This window comes from Hemicordylus capensis, chromosome 13, assembly GCF_027244095.1.
Source record: "Hemicordylus capensis ecotype Gifberg chromosome 13, rHemCap1.1.pri, whole genome shotgun sequence".
Lineage (NCBI taxonomy): Eukaryota > Metazoa > Chordata > Lepidosauria > Squamata > Cordylidae > Hemicordylus > Hemicordylus capensis.
In genome coordinates this window covers 20,982,022-20,997,486 of record NC_069669.1, presented here as the reverse complement: position 1 = coordinate 20,997,486, position 15,465 = coordinate 20,982,022, and the positions used below count along the sequence as shown (strand labels likewise).

The 15,465-nt window shown below is 48.2% G+C and overlaps 1 protein-coding gene across 10 annotated transcripts in view; it reads left to right on the top strand.

The window, feature by feature from the left end:
• The window catches only part of TRRAP (transformation/transcription domain associated protein), a 251,773-nt gene that overhangs the window by 84,640 nt on the left and 151,668 nt on the right, over nt 1-15,465 (top strand). Inside the window, exon 3 of one of the 10 annotated variants that reach the window (XM_053276775.1) lies at nt 346-505. The exons of the other annotated variants lie outside the window; for them this stretch is intronic. The gene's annotated coding sequence lies outside the window, so the exon portion shown is untranslated. The remainder of the gene's footprint in view (nt 1-345; nt 506-15,465) is intronic. 10 annotated transcript variants of the gene reach the window in all.

Sequence of the window (15,465 nt, the reverse complement as noted above, 5' to 3'; positions counted from 1 at the left end):
CATTCTATGTTACCACAGAATCATTACTATGGTAACAGATGCGGAAATATACTCTGAAGTGGCTGTCTACCTTAGGTATTTCTTTTGTCCCTTGTCACATCATGTGACCCTCTCACTGGGAAAAAAAGTGGGTCATACGTGACATAATTCCACATTATGCCAGTTTGCAAAGGGATAAACATTGCATTAAAATCTAAGCACCCTGAATGCTGTTGACACGCTGCTAGGAATGTATGTATGTATGTATGTATGTATGTATGTATGTATGTATGTTCATTCAGCCCCACTTGGAAGACAGATTATTTATTTATTTATTTATTTATTTATTTATTTATTTATTTTCAGCCCCATCAAACAAAATAAATGATTGCAGAGTGGGATTTCATAACCCCTGCTTAACAGCAATGGGTACCAGTCTGAAAGTCATCGAAAAAGAGAATTCTGTCTACGATAGCAGAAATCTTTCAGCACATGAACTTCTATGGAAGGTTACCAGTTCAGTGAGGTGAGCTTCCTTCCTTCTCAGCCTGAGTAGGGTAGGAGTGTCCATTCACATGATGGGAGGCGAGCTGGTCTCACAGTAGCAAGCATATATGGCCCTCTTGGCTAAGCAGGTTTCAGCCACGTGGTTACCATGCAGCGGGCTGCCCTTGCCCCAAGGAACATAGGAACATAGGAAGCTGCCATATACTGAGTCAGACCCTTGGTCCATCTAGCTCAGTATTGTCTGCACAGATCGGCAGCGGCTTCTCCAAGGCTGCAGGCAGGAGTCTCTCTCAGCCCGATCTTGGAGATGCTGCCAAGGAGGGAACTGGGAACCTTCTGCTCTTCCCAGAGCGGCTCCGTCCCCTGAGGGGAAGATGTTCCAGGGCTCACACATCAAGTCCCCCATTCATATGTAACCAGGGCAGACCCTGCTTAGCTGTGGGGACAAGTCATGCTTGCGACCACAAGACCAGCTCTCCTCTGCAGAGGCGCTCTAACCCCCCGGACCGTGGGGACCCCGCCTATGGTTTCCAAGATCTGGGGGGCAGAGTAGCTGCTGGGCCTGTCCGTCTAGCCCAGCGGTCCTTGAAAATTGCGAGGCGCTTCTTTCTGTGCAGGGGCGCCGGAGCGCCTAACGGTTTTCAAGGACGGCTGGGCAAGACAGGCAGCCCCACCGCCCCGCCACTGCCACAGGGCTGGGGGAGGCCTGCTTGGCTCCCCCCCCCACTCCAGCCATGCACACTGGCAGCTAAAAATAAGGTCATTTTGGTGGTTTGGTGTGGCAGGAGCCCCCACCCTGAGGCCCCTCTGGCCCCTTGGAGAACCCCCCCACACACACACACTGCAGACCTTGGAGAGCAGAGGCCTCTGATTTGCAGGGAGAAGGTCCCAGGTTCACTGCCTGGCAACATCTCTGGGTACTGGGAGAGACTCCTGCCTGAAACCTGGGAGAACTGCTGCCAGTCAGAGAGGAGAGCTGGTCTGGTGGGAGCAAGCATGACTTGTCCCCATAGCTAAGCAGGGTCTGCCCTGGTTGCTTATGAGTGGGAGATTAGAAGTGTGAGCACTGCAAGAGATTCCCCACAGGGGATAATGGGGCTGCTCTGGGAAGAGCAGAAGTTTTCAAGTACCCTCCCTGGCAGCATCTCCAAGATAGGGCTGAGAGAGATTCTTGCCTGCAACCTTGGAGAAGCCGCTGCTGCCAGTCTGTGTGGACCAGGGATTCTCAACATGGGGTCCCCAGATGTTCTTGGGCTTCAGTTCCCATAATCCTCAGCCCCAGTGGCCTTTGGCTGGGAATTATGGGAGTTGAAGTCCAATAACATCTGAGGACCCAACGTTAAGAATCCCTGGTGTAGACAATCCTGAGCTAGATGGACCAAGGGTCCAACTCAGAATATGGCAGCTTATTCTAAGACCCAACGGGAGAGACCTCTGAGGCAGCATATATTGGATTAGGCTGCACAGAATCAGAGCAAAGCAGTTATTCTTGGAACACAGGACATTGCTTTATATTGAATCAGACCATTGGTCTATCTAGCTCAGTATAGTCTTCACAGACTGGCAGCAGCTTCTCCAAGGTTGAAGGCAGGAGTCTCTCTCAGCCCTATGCAGAGAGGCCAGGGATTGAATCTGCCCGTTAGTGTTGACAGAACTCGGCTAGATGTACCAAAGGTCTGACTCCGTCGATGGCAGCTTCCTGCCGAATTCTTGCATGTGTGCCATTTGTTTAATTTGCACAACTCGTATGCTTACAAGCCAGACATGCTCTTTCATGGTATTTCAATATTTTGCTTGGTATGATTTGTGATTAAACAGGGCTAGGGGATTTAAGTGTATCCCCTCACCCCCCACCCCGCTTCTGTACCTGTGTACCAGGTGGAGAAAAAAGGATGCAAAATTTGGAGAATCCCTCTTGAAATACAGTAGAAAGCTTTCCCCCCTCTTTCAATGCATTGGAACACATCCTGGATTTCTTCAGCCCTAAATAAAATGTCACCTGCAACGCTTTCATCGGCAATTCACTTTATAGGTCGACATCAGGCAAGGAGAACTGAGGCTGCCACAGGTTTTTTTTTTAATATTCTCTTTCTGAAAAATCAGCAGCCAGGGCAGATTTTAAAAACAGATATATTAAACTGGATTTTTGTTGGAGGGGCGTTGAGGCTCAGGTATTGTTGAAACATTTGCTTTGGGTCCCCCATGCCAGCAAAGGTATTTGTGGCTTTCTGAGAAAAGGATACACAGCTGCTCCATCTTCCCCATGTAACTAGGGTGAAGGGGTTAATAGTTTGTAACTAGACCCTTGTATCCTGGCCTTAATTCACGTGATGCAGAAAGGAGGTCTTGGATGGAGATGGTGACAATCTTTTTTCCTACTAGAGAAGAAGTGGGGAGGAGAGGAGAGCTGGTCTTGTGGTAGCAAGCATGACTTGTCCCCTTAAGCTAAGCAGGATCCACCCTGGTTATATAAGAAAGGGAGACTAGAAGTGTGAGCTCTGTAAGAGATTCCCCTTAGGGGATGGAGCCACTCTGGGAAGAGCATCTAGGTTCCAAGTTCCTTCCCTGGCTGCATCTTCAAGATGGGGCTGAGAGAGATTCCTGCCTGCAACCTTGGAGAAGCCGCTGCCAGTCTGTGAAGACAGTGCTGAGCTAGAGGGACCAATGGCCTGACTCAGTATAAGGCAGTTTATCAATCCACTTTTATTTGGAGAGGAGAGCTGGTCTTGTGGTAGCAAGCATGACTTGTCCCCTTAGCTAAGTAGGGTCCACCCTGGTTGGATATGAAAAGAAGACTAGAAGTGTGAGCCCTGGAAGATCTTCCCCTTACGGGATGGAGCCACCCTGGAAAGAGCATCTAGGTTCCACATTCTCTCCCTGGAATCTCCAAGATAGGGCTGAGAGAGATTCCTGCCTGCAACCTTGGAGAAGCTGCAGCCAGTCTGTGCCAACAATACTGAACTAGATGGGCCTGTGGTCTGACTCAGTATATGGCAGCTTCCTATGTTCCTATGATGTACGGTCTTGCTCTTTGCAACCCATTTGGCAGCACCTCTCTCTCACCCACCCCCACCCCATTAGTACTGTCACCATGCCTCGAAATGCGGCAGGCACGTATTTTTTTTCAGTGCCACCATTTCAGTGTGGGCTTGTCTCCACCAATTAGCGGGGTAGCCATCTTTTGCTGATCACACTGTGTGATGTGGTACCAACGCAACGATCCCCACCATGGGAATCTCTCCTTGCCTGTTTCGGGAATGCATTGAAAGGAAGTGGCAGATGTTGCTGGGAGGGTTCCAGAGCCTCCAGACCCTTCAAGGCACCGTCCTCCGTTTCCCTGAAGAGATCCACCACGATGCTGCAGCTGTTTGGGCAGTCATGGCCTCTCATTACAGCCCTCCTGTTTGATTATTTATAGCTTTGTTCCAGAGCAGCTTTCTTTCCTAAATTCTCCCTAGAATTCTTCTTCTTTTTAGCCATATAGAACTTGTAGCGGGCTTCCTTATGAGGTAAGGTTAAAACATCTGGTACTGTTTAGTTTAGAAAAAAAGCAACCAAAGGGAGACAAGACAGAGGCTGATAAAATTACTGTATTCTCCTGAATCCAAGACTAGGTTTCCCCCAGTTCTTTGATGTTAGAAACGGGGGGATCATCTTAAATTCAGAGTACTGCTCCTTTTGGGTAAATACAGGTATAACCTCTATTTAACTTCTAATTTGTAAGTGGGTCCTTCTACATTCAGGGCCGTCTTCTATTCGGGTGAATATGGGTCTGCATGGTGTGGAGAGAATACATAAGAAGCAGAACTTCTCCCTTAACTGGCCTCTTCCACACCAAGTGCCTCACTGCCCCCCCCTCAAGTCTGCATGCTGGCAATGGGACAGGAAGGACTTGATTGAGCAAAGAGGAGTACTAGAAGCCAAAGGGCTGCCTCTCTAAATGTCCAGCCAGGAAAGTGGAGTCTGAGTGGGGTACTCTGAGCCTGGAAGTATTTAAGACCTCAATCTAGTTCTGGTGCCTTTTGGAGCAGGTGGCTCACTAGGAGCTCTCTAGGGTGCTGAATCCTGGGAGCTCTCCAGGGTGCTGAATCCCGATGCCTTGCCACACTGCCAGTTGGCCCCCCTGGGTTCTTCTTGACTATGAGTGCCAGTCAGGTGAGCACTAGGCAGCAGTCACTAGGGGGAGCAAGTCCAAAGCCAGGACTGGGAGAATGAGGAGCACACCAGGGGTTATGCTGGGCAGGCAGTTGGAAGGCAGGTCAAGGCGGAAGCCAGGAACATGCGGAGGGCCAAGCAAGTAGTTACAGGACCCAGAGAGTTGGGAAGAAGCCAAAGATTGCACCGAGTAAGAATACAGCAAGGCAGCAGAGCTGGTCTTGTGGTCACAGGAAGGAATTGTCCCACTGATAAGCAGGGATCACCTTGGTGTGTTTGTTTGTTTGTATTTCTATATCACCCAAAATGCAAGTTCTCTGGGCGGTTTACAAAACAATAAAAACAGCCAATAAAAGATTGCTTGCTCAGAGCTCCAAGATCTCCAAGCTGATGGCAATGTGGGTGGGCTGCTACAAGAGGCAGCAGTGGGAAAGGATGGGACGGATGTCTGGTGATGCTGAGGGGTTGGCTTAAGGCAACGACTGTTGCAACTGTAAAAAACAAACCAACTCATCTTAAATGCTTGACTAACAAACAGAAGGTTGCCGGTCTGAATCCCAGCTGATACTATATTGGGCAGCAGGAAGATGCTGAAAGGCATCATGTGGGAGGAGGCAATGGTCAACCCCTCCTGTATTTTACCAAAAGGAAACCACATGGCTCTGTGGGCACCAGGAGTCAAAACCGACTCGATGGCACAACTTTACTTTTCTTTACTTACAGCTTAGCAAAAGGGACTGCAGGGCCAGAGTCTTACAAACCGGCAGCCTCCTGGTGGCCATTGTGAGGCTGCTGCTGAAGCTAGTGTCTCTCAACTGTCTATGTCATTTGATCCCCTGGGCTGCATTTGACAGATAACATTTCCCTGCTGAAGACTCAGCCTGCCTCTTTGTCATGGCTCAGACTTCTGACTCAGAAGAGTCAGAGCAGGTGAGGGCTCATAGACACAGCAAAAGGAATTGGCAGGGAGACCAGACTCTGGAGCTGAGGATTCGCAACAGCTGCCAGACATGATTTCTGATGGGGAGGAGCCTGGGATTTCACCTGTCTTGAGAAGATGGCTCAAGAGGGAGGCTCAGTGGAAGTCACGCAGGCGCAGTAGATCATTAGAGAGGAAGCCAAAGTGCTGACTCAGGGAAGCCTGATTGGCTACTGGTTCTCTTGAGCCATTTATATTTGGTAGTCTCTCAATTGCTCAGGTGCTGTTTGCAACTTTTGCTGGTCCACAGACAGTGTGCTATTGAATTCCAAAACTTTGTCCGAGTTCCAGTTTGCCTTGTTTATGCTTTCCTGCTTTGTTCTGTTAATTCCTTGCTTCTGTTGTCCTTTGCTATTTTCATTCCTTGCTCTGTGTTTTCCATTCACTTATTACTCAGTTATTGTTAGAGCGGGGTACCTAGTTCAGTTCAGGGGATTTAAATCATTTACTGTTTTGCTTTGTGAGCCTTTTATTTTTCACTCGTGCAGTTCCGCTGCCGCTTTCTGTTAACTCACCGGGGAGTGCTGAAGGGGGTTGTAAATTCTTTGGGATTAGCCGAGCTAACAGATTTATGACACTCTTTCTGCCCTGGCGGAGGGTCTTCTGGTTTATTAAAAATGTATCCGCTTCTCCCACACCCCCAATGTGCTTTATTAGGATGCAAACACAAACTTTGCCTCTGTAGATGGGTTTAAGCACTGCTGCGTCTTATTAATGGCCTTTCCTTGGCTTCATGTTCCTCTGAACCAAAGAAAATTTTTTTCACCAAGGTGAAAAATTACAGGCTTTATGGAGCCAGTGCATACTTCAGTGGGGTGACTAAAGTTCCCATCACAACAACAAGAGGGATTTCTTCTCCCCCCACCCTCCACCCCACCTGTGTGCTTCTTACAAGTTTTGCAAGGGTCTGACAGATCCCAAAGAGCTGTTCCTATGGCCATGGCGGTGGGCATTTTTGGGAGGAGAGCAGTGGGGTGTGGTGGCTAAAATGCTAGACTGGGGCCAATAAGTTCAAATATCTGTTCAGCCGTGAAACTCACTGGGTGACTCTGGGCCTGTCACTTCTCTCTAGGGATGGGGCTATAGCTCATTGGGAGAGCATCTGCTTTGCATGCAGAAGGTCCCAATTTCACTCCTTGGCTGGGTCTCCAGGAAAGGTGCCTGCCTGCAACTGTGGTGAGCTGCTGCCAGTCAGTGTAGACAATCCTGAGCTGGATGGACCAATGGTCTGATTCAGCATGAAGCAGCTTCAAGCAGTGAAGATGTCGTTTAGTCGTAGAGCATCTGTTTTGCATACAGAAGGCTCCAAGTTCCCTCCCTGGCATTTCCAAATAGGGCTGAGAGAGATTCTTGCCTGCAACCCTGGAGAAGCCGCTGCCAGTCTGAGTAGACAGTACTGAGCTAGATGGACCAAGGGTCTGACTCAGTAGAAGGCAGCTTCCTATGTTCCTCCTTCCAAAGGGCTTATTTGGTCGTTGACCGTAAATAAATGAATTCAATTGAATTCCAAAGGGCCATAGGAACTCATGGAATTTCCCAATGGCCGCTGGCCATTCAGAAATTCAATGCATACCATGTTAATTTGGCAGGAACTGGGGCTTTTCAGTGGGCTTTCCTTGTCATTCATTTTTGCACATTCCCTACAGCATCTGCTTTGCAGGTAGAGGTCCCAAGTTTGAACATGCCTCTCTCTGTTGGGGAGGAGAGCTGGTCTTGTGGTAGCGAGCATGAATTGTCTCCTTTGCTAAGCCGGAGTCACCCTGGTTTGCAATTGAATGGGTGACAAGAGGTGAGATCTGTCTGCTGTAAGATATGCACCTTAGGGCAGGCGTGGGCAAACTTCACGCAAGATTGGTTTACACGTGAACTTGTCTCTTCCGTTTGGACTGAGCTATATTGGACTAGATTGTTGTTATATGAATACATAAGTGTACATGTATTTTAATTCATTTAGAAAGAGAACTGATCTTGTGGTAGCAAGCATGACTTCCCCTTTGCTAAGCAGCATCTGCCTTGTTTGCATTTGGATGGGAGACTGTATGTGAGCACTGTAAGATATTCCCCTTAGGGGATGGAGCCACTCTGAGAAGAGCATCTGCAAGTTCTAAGTTTCCTCCCTGGCCGCATCTCCAAGATAGGACAGAGAGAGACTCCTGCCTACAACCTTGGAGAAGCCGCTGCCAGTCTGGGTAGACAATACTGAGCTAGATAGAGCAAGGGTCTGACTCAGTAGAGGGCAGCTTCCTATGTTCCTATGAAGCCCCAGTAATCTGCCACCTAAGGTGAATGCCTCAATTAGCCTCATGGAAAGGCTGCCCTGTATACCTTCGGAATAAAGAAATCAACTCATCCAGGGCTCTTTAAAACAAGCCAAAGCAAGGGAGAGAATCCCGAGGGCTGTCTGTGTCTGTTGCTGACACATTCTGTAGTCATTCTTAGGCAGGAGAGACATCTGGTGTTCAAAAAGCCAAATGCACACCTAGTGAAAAGAAACCTAGAGCTAAAACCCATGTGTGTGTTTGTGTGTGTGTAGAGTGATGGGAATGATTTTGAGGAAGGACTAGACCTACTTAGAGCCTCTGCTCAGAGGATGGGCCTTTCCTAATAAGGGGGGAAGCCCAGGAAAATCAAAACAGAAGGACCAATCCAGAGGACTGGGTGAGAACTATGCTTTCAGCCACCACCAGCAGAAGAGAAAGCTTTGTTATGTTTGTTCTGTCTCTAAGAAGCAGCCGGCTGAGAAGCTGCTGGGGGAATGGGAAGGCCACAGCCTGGTGGCTGGAGACAGCAGGAAGATCCCTGCCTGTGAGTAATAAGATGGGGACCATTTCCATTAGACGCGAGAGGGAAGTTATTTTCCTTTATTGTATTGCTTGAATCCAAGTTTCCTGGCTGATGAAAACTTCTCTCTCTCTCTCTCTCTCTCTCTCTCTCTCTCTCTCTCTCTCTCTCTCTCAAGCTGCTTTATGAAGAGACATTTGTTCTTATTGCATACTCTTGTTTTTCTTTTGATGCAGTAATAAACCCTTGCTGGTGAAGTGTGCTACTCTTCATTTCGGGTCTGCCTTAGTCATCACACGCCTTTAATGCTCAGCCCCTTCTAGAGAGGGTTTTGCTACTTTATCCCACAGGAATCTTATATGGAGAGAGTGTTTTGTCCCACATCAAAATAAAGTGGATGGTGGCAGCCTATGGTGAATCTCTTACAGACAAGGATTAACCCCAGTGAACTCCCCTCCCCTCCTCTGGCTCTGGTAGGAGCCATGACAGTGTGTGTATGTGTGTGTGTGGGGGGGCGGTCTCTTTCATGTGGCAAAGTGAGGCAGTTGCTTCAGGCAGCAGGTTTTTGGGACCCAAGCAGGGCAGCAAAATGCCACATACTGCCACCACGAGTGCAGCTCTTCGAGACTGATCTGACCCTTACAAGCTTCCATACTTCTTGCAAAGCTGGGAAGAAACCTAAGAGGAGAAAAGGGGACTGGTGGCCACCTTTTCTCTTCCCCAAGCCCAGTGCCACGTTTGGAGCTTGCTGGGGTTGGTTTTGAAGGGGGTCAAAATGATCCCACAAGGGTCAATGAGCAACGAGCAAGGCAGCATTTGGCACCTCACCTCCGGTGCTGCAATACCTTAGGCCTTGTGTGTGTGTGTGTGTGTGTGTGTGTGAGAGAGAGAGAGAGAGAGAGAGAGAGAGAGAGAGAGAGAGAGAGAGAGTCTCAATCAAATTCTCCTAACTCAACACTGCTTGGGTTAAAATCTGAAGTCCTGTTCGCCCGAACTGAATGGTTATCAGAACAATCCATTAGAGGCTTGATTCACACAGTCGTTCAAATCAAGGTTTAATGTGGGTTACTGACATCCACATGATTATGTGAACCCACACGCTAGGGGTAGGACTCTTAGATGCGTCTCAGGCCATAAACTACCTTGGTGTGGGTTCGCACAGTCACGTTAATTTCAGCAACCCACATTAAACCCAGATTTGAATGATTGGGTGAGCCAGGACAGAGACACGTTAGAACATAAGAACATAAGAACAGCCCTGCTGGATCAGGCCCAAGGAGGCCCATCTAGTCCAGCATCCTGTTTCGCACAGTGGCCCACCAGATGCCGCTGGAAGCCACAGACAGGAGTTGAGGGCGTGCCCTCTCTCCTGCCATTACTCCCCTGCAACGTTAACTGAAGAGTTTTAGTATGGGAAAGCATGGAGGCTATTCCCATGATCCATGGAAAGCGGGCTTAGCCCGCTTTCCATGGATCGTGGGAACCACCGGGCTTGTGGGTGAACCCGGTGCTCCCAAGGTGGCTAGCCCGCCTAAAGCACCCTTCCCTAAAGTGAGCACTCCATTAACCTCATTTCATTGCTTGTGTGTTGCCATGGCATGTGGCGACACACAAGTAGACCCCCGACCGGGAGACTGCAAGCAGCCTCCCAGGCTCGGGGGTCTCTCCAGGATGCCCCACGCACTTGCACGGGGCCCCCTGGACCTTCTGGGGGCCACGCAGCCCCCGATCCCCGCAGCCCCTGCGAAGAGCTTCATGGTGTTGGAGGTTTGGGGAGGTGATACTCATTGTCATTGAGTACTATCTAGAGGCTTTGGTAGTGGGCGGTATACAGATTAAATAAATAAATAGCCTGGAAAAAATAGAAACTGGATTTAAGATTCATGGGCACCAGATTCTGCCCCCCGATTCCCCACACATTCCCCCCCCCCACTCCTTTACCTCCCTGTTCCTGCTGTGTCACCACTGCTGGGTTGGCCGCATGATGATCAAGAGACAGCTGCTGTGTTTGATAACAGTGGCAGCCACGGAGAAGGGAAAGCCTAAGAGGAATCGGGGCTAGAGTGGAATTGCCATAGATTTGGGCTGGCTAGAGAGGTGCTGGCAGCTCTGTGCTGTTGCTGGCCACAGCAGATGTGAGCAAATGTACCGGGCGGTGACTCCAGTTCTACCCTTCCCTCAAATTTGCCTCCTGAGGAGACTCACTTCTCCTTGTAGACTTTTGTTGTTGTTGAGAAAGCATCCCATGGCAGGTTGTCTATCTAGCGCCCTCCATCCGTGTCTGAAAGATAACCTACCTAGGAGAACCCTTCACAGACAATTGCCAAGGTATGATTTTGTTCTATTAATAATTTTCCTCCTGGCGAGATGTTTTTGTTCAAGCCGGCTGTCATCTGACTTTCTGTCAACTGCATAAACAGATTCAAATAACTCCTTGTTGATTTATGGGCTTGGTAGCTAAGAGGTCTGGGCCAGCTTCCAGCTCAAGGAGGCCTGCTCTTTAACTTTATTGACCTTGAAACATCAGGTTTCAACATCTCTGAATACATTTTAAGGTGCTCTTAGCAAAGACTGCACTTACTGGACAGAGCGGGTTTCCAGGCACATATACATCCGCTGCAATTACTCAGGGCTGGGAGAGGAGAGGTGGCCGAGAGCATCTTCTGGGAGATCTTTAAGCCAGGGGTTGGCAACCTTTCCGAAGTGGTGTGACAAGGCTTCATTTATCCACGAGAACAGGCCTGCTACTGGATCAGGCTCAAGGCCGATCTAGTTCAGCCTCCTGTTTCACACAGTGGCCCAACAGAAGCCTCTGGGAATTCATAGATTCACATAGTACATAAGCCAGCTGGAGTGGTTGGTGCCATCTTGGGGGTTGGAGAGGAATGCCCATTATGACATTTGACAAAGTCTGCAGTCCGAGCGATGAAGAACAGGCGATGGCATTGCCAGACTTCCAGTTTGCAGTGGCAAGACTTGTGGCTTCCAGCGGCCACATTTGCAAGGGGCTTTGAAAAGTTTTTAAAACACAAAACCGACGGTAAAATGGTAGCGATGTTGAATGGAAATGACAATTGACAGGCATGTCCTCCAAAGGTTACTCTATGCAGAGAGGACAACCGTTCATTCATTGTTACTCTGACCCTTTACTCTGTGCAAAAACAACTGCCGTGTTGCCCCTGTTGTTGGGGGGCTGAAAGGATAAAGAAGGGTGAGAACACACAGAATGTGCAACAATGTTATCACTGATTTTTCATCTCTAGAGGGGTAAAGTGTACCGTCGAGTCGGTGTCGACTCCTGGCGACCACAGAGCCCTTTGGTTTTCTTTGGTAGAATAAAGAAGGGGTTTGCCATTGCCATCTCCTGCCAAGTATGAGAGGATCCCTTTCAGCATTTTTCCTATATCGCTGCTGCCCGATATAGAGGTGTTTCCCATATTCTGGGGAACATACCAGCAGAGATTCGAACCGGCAACCTCTGGCTTGCTGGTCAAGTCATTTCTGGTAGACGGTACCAAAAATCACGATGAGCATTTGTCTCCTAAGAAGGTATGGATGACCAAAATTTCTGGAACTGGTTTATGGATGGAATGCGGGGTCCACAACAATACACATTTGATGCCACATTTTTGAGAGTAAGGAAAAGCCAACGAGCGCTTTCTTCTATGGAATGGGAATAGTAAATACCTTTTCGTTCTGCTTCAGCTTTCTAAGGCTATTTCCTTAACTCTTGTTGTGAATCCCAGTTTTTACTCTCTGTCCTATGAATGCACTTCCGTCCTCAGATTCATTTCCTCATAGTTTTGCTTAGTGGCTTGCATAAGCCAACCCTTATCACCTCATTTTGGAAGCTTATTGTTTCAGCTGAATGGTTCCCCGGACTGCACTCCTTCAGTCCTTGGCTCTGAATCCGCGGATTTCATCTTTTTAACTGAACACTCCTTTTTCCAGGTCATTGAGCCGTAAGGTTAACAAAATCAGTTCTCTAGATGATTTTTTTTTTTTTTTGGCTACATCTGCGACGTGCTTTGTTTCATCCTCAGTTATTCAATTATCGTTTGCCTTCTCCAAAGGTAGAATGTCAAGAGTCTTCAACTGCAAATTAATGAATCCGTTGCCTGATATATTTCCATGGGTGGGCAGGAAAGAATCTCTTGTACTACCGTCCAAAACTCTTCTCTTCTATGTACTCTTCGATGGTCCTGTGACCTCTGTCTCATCTCTTATCAAGTTGTTGTTCTGGCCTTTCTATATCCTGCTTTAAAAAAAGCTCTTGTCAGTTTGTGTGTGGATGATGAAGCGTTGGCGGGTGGAGGTTGGTTAAACTGGTGTGGATCGAGGACAGGCCAGAGTGGAGTCTTCCTGTGGGTCCACCCTTGGAACAGATATGCATTGAGGCAGGGGTTTCCAAACCTGGGTCCCCAGATGTTGTTGGCCACAACGCCCACCATCGCCATAATCACAGAATGTTAAAGTCAAAGGGGACCTTGGGGATCCCAGGTAGGGATGTGCACAAAACAACTTGGCCCGGTTTGGTTCGAGTTTGAACCGAACTTGAACTGCATTGGGCCAGTTTGGTTTGGGCCCCTTTCGAACACCCCCCAGGTCTGGTTCAGTCCAGGGGGGTTCGACAAGCCTTAATTTTTAAAGAAGTTATCCCCATGACTTGGCCATGCAGGGTCCCACTGCGCAGGTGCGGCAGCCTCCAAAATGGCCGCCACACCAGGGAATAGGCCTGGAAAGGGCTGAAGACACCCGAACCGGGCAAATTCTAAAGGAAGGCTGGCGGGGGGAGGGGGAACCTCCACGGACCACCCCCTGGAGGGGGTCAGTTTTAATTTTTTGTTTTAAAAAGGCTCGTTGAACCCCGAACTGGGGGGGGGGGGTTGGGGTCGAGCCGAACCTGAGGGGGTTCGGCTCAACCCCAAACCTTCGAACTGAACCAGTTTGACATCGAACCAGTTTGGTTTCGAGCCTTTTTGCAAACTCATAATCCCAGGAAGAATCCCTGGCAGCCTTTGCTTGAAAACCTCAGCAAAGGAGAGCCCGCCATTCATGAAGCAGACTGTTCCACTGTCAAACAGCTCTTGCAGTTGGGCAATTTCTCCTAACACCTGCTTCTCTGCAATTTCAGCCCACAGAGCTGCCCCTTCTAGTTCTGTCCTAGGCAGGAACAGAAAACAAATCTCCTCCTCCTCTGGGTCAGCCCTTCAGGCTTCAGATCTTTGAAGAGGGTGATCATATCTCCCCTTAATGTTCTCTTCTCCAGGCTAAACATACCCCACACTCCTTCAACTGTTCCTCACAGGGCTTGGGTTCCAGATCCCTCCTGGAAGTTTTCCATCTCCTCCGGAATGGAGGGGGTGCCTTCACATATGGACCAAATTTACCCTTAAGTCCCTGCGAGCTATCGGGGAGCACTTAACACACAGTTTAGGTTTTCCATCCTGCAACCTGATTAATATCTGGGATTTTTTTAAAAATCCACTTTTTGCGTCGGGTTTTTTGGGCAGCTTCAAACTCGCAGTAAAGCCTTGCAGAAAACCCACAGTAAAGCCTGCTGTCTGGGAAAGCTCCTGATCTTTGTTGCCCTCCTTTGAGCCCATTCCAGTTTATCAACATCCTTCTTTAAAATGTGGTGCCCAGAATTGGACACAGGCAATTAAATGTGTGTGTTTTTTTTAAAAAAAATGCTTGATGCTTTTCACAAATGTATAGCATATTAATTGGCACTCCAAGGGCAGAGACCATATTTATTTGAATTTTGGATGACCCCCCTTAAACAGATGTTTAAATTTAGGTCAATACAGTAGGTATTTGGGCTAGGGGGTGGGGTGGGCACTGTCCTAGCTGCTCCCCACCGCAATCAATCAATCAATCAATCAATCAATCAATAAATCCAGAATAGTACAAAGAATTGCCTGTGAAGCAGAGGACCCCTGGATTTAACGTTGTTCCTTATTAGGAGCCAAATTTGAGCTATACAATCTGTTTATATAATACATCTATCCCCAGCATTTAGGAGGACCCTGATGGCATTTAATTTAGGATTAAGCTTCCTCCATATCCCCACTGATCATGGCACCCATACGGGAAGGACTTCAGAGGAACCAGCAACCCTGGTGGGTTGGGCCTCTCTTCACTGGTTGGTTGCTATGACTGTCATTGGATGAGAGGCGGGACTTAGGCATTGGAATTCTTGATTGTAGAAGCTGGCAGCCTGCTTGGAAAGGTAGCTCTGTTCGGAGGTAAGAATAGACCAGGAATGCGAGAAGCTCCTGTTGGCTGCATCCTAAAACTGAACAGATGAACAGCCTGGCTGTAGGTGCTTTGCAATTCTCCGTGTTCTTCAAAGCGATCTGAGCATCTCTTAAACGCATTGGCTGTGTGGGGATACCGACGACGTACCTGTCTTCCAAATAGTCTTGAAGCCGTTCCGCACCTTCTTTTTTAGGATTCAACACTCTACTTTTCTCCTAGGTTCCTGAACCTTTGTGAGATGCTGCTTACGCGTTTCATTGTTCTCTTCCACAAGGGAAAGAGGTTTTTTCCTCCCTAACCTGAAGGAATGATGGAGATCAGCTTGGATTTTTTTTTTTTTTAACCAGCGCACAGCTACCCTCAAGGCTATACCTCCACAAGAGCCTTCTGCTGTGGGTTGTTTCAGGACATCACGTACACGGCTAATCCCAGCACGGCTGATGCAAGGACAATGCACGGGAGGGCATAGAAAGCTGGAAGAACTCCTGGGGAAGAGTGTAAGGAGAGCATCATTGGGTTACTGGCAGTGTTCCCTCTAACAGGGATTCCCAGATGTTGTTTACTTTGCCAAACACCACTACTTTAGGGTTTAAAAAAATAATTTACAGTTAATTATTGTTACTTTCTCAGATTGGCAGTAGTCACTAAATGTTTTCCGCCTCCTTCTCAGAACAGTTTGCGTGAGGGAAAGGAGAACCATGTTATCTGCATACAGCAAGATTTCCATCCTAGTAAGGTTTTTATAATTTTTTTAAAAAATGCCTTTAAAAAAAAGCCAATAGATGGTGGGGGGGGGAAAGATG